A 1,125-nucleotide genomic window follows, 5' to 3' on the forward strand; every position below is an offset into this window, starting at 1 on the left:
TCCAACAACTAGTCCCTCCTGACAATATATCCAAAGTATGGACACGAAGTTTGGCCATCTTGGCCTCCAAGGAGCACTCTTCCAAAATGGATCTCTTGGTTCTTTTGGCAGCCCATGGCACTTTCAATATTCTCCTCCAACACCATAACTCAAAAGCCTCAATTCTTCTATGGTCTTCCTTACTCACTGTCCAGCTTTCATATGCATATGAAGTTATTGAAAATACCATGGCTTGGGTCAAGTCCACCTTAGTCCTCAAGCTGACATCTTTGCTCTTCAATACTTTAAAAAGGTCTTGTGCAGCAGATTTGCCTAATGTAATACGTCATCTGATCTCTTGACTACTGCTTCCATGAGTGTTGGTAGTTGATTCAAGCAGAATGAAGTCCTTGACAACGTCAATCTTTTCTCCATTGATAAGAATGTTGTTTATTGGTCCAGTGGTGAGGATTTTTGTTTTCTTGACATTGAGATGTAATCCATACCAAAGGCTATGCTCTTTGATCTTCATCAGTAAATGTTTTAAGTCCTCTTCACTTTCAGCAAGCAAGATTGTATCATCTGCATATTGCAGGTTGTTAATGAGTCTTCCTCAAATCCTGATGCCACGTTTTTCTTTATATAATCCAGCTTCTTGGATTATTTGCTCAGCATACAATTTGAATAAGTATGATGAAAGAATACAACCTTGTTGCACACCTTTCCTAATTTTAAACAATTCATTGTTCCCATGTTCTGTTCACACAACTGCTTCTTGGTCCAGGTACAGATTCCTCATGAGCACAATTCAGTGTTCCAGAATACTCATGCTTCACAATGTTGTCCATAGCTTGTCATGATCCACACATTCAAAAGCCTTTGCATAGTCAATAAAGCACAGGTAAACATCTTTCTGATAGTCTCTGTTTGCAGTCAAGATTCATCAGACATCAGCAATGATATCCTTCGTTCCATAATCTCTTCTGAATCTGGCTTGAACCTCTGGAAGTTCTCTGTCAATGTATGATTGCAGCCATTTCTGTACTGCCTTTAGCAAAACTTTACTTGCATGGGATATCAAAGAGATTGTCCAATGATTTCCGCATTCCATTGGGTCAGCTCTCTTTGGAATGGGCACAAATATGG

This window comes from Chrysochloris asiatica, unplaced genomic scaffold, assembly GCF_000296735.1.
Source record: "Chrysochloris asiatica unplaced genomic scaffold, ChrAsi1.0 scaffold00050, whole genome shotgun sequence".
Taxonomy (NCBI): domain Eukaryota; kingdom Metazoa; phylum Chordata; class Mammalia; order Afrosoricida; family Chrysochloridae; genus Chrysochloris; species Chrysochloris asiatica.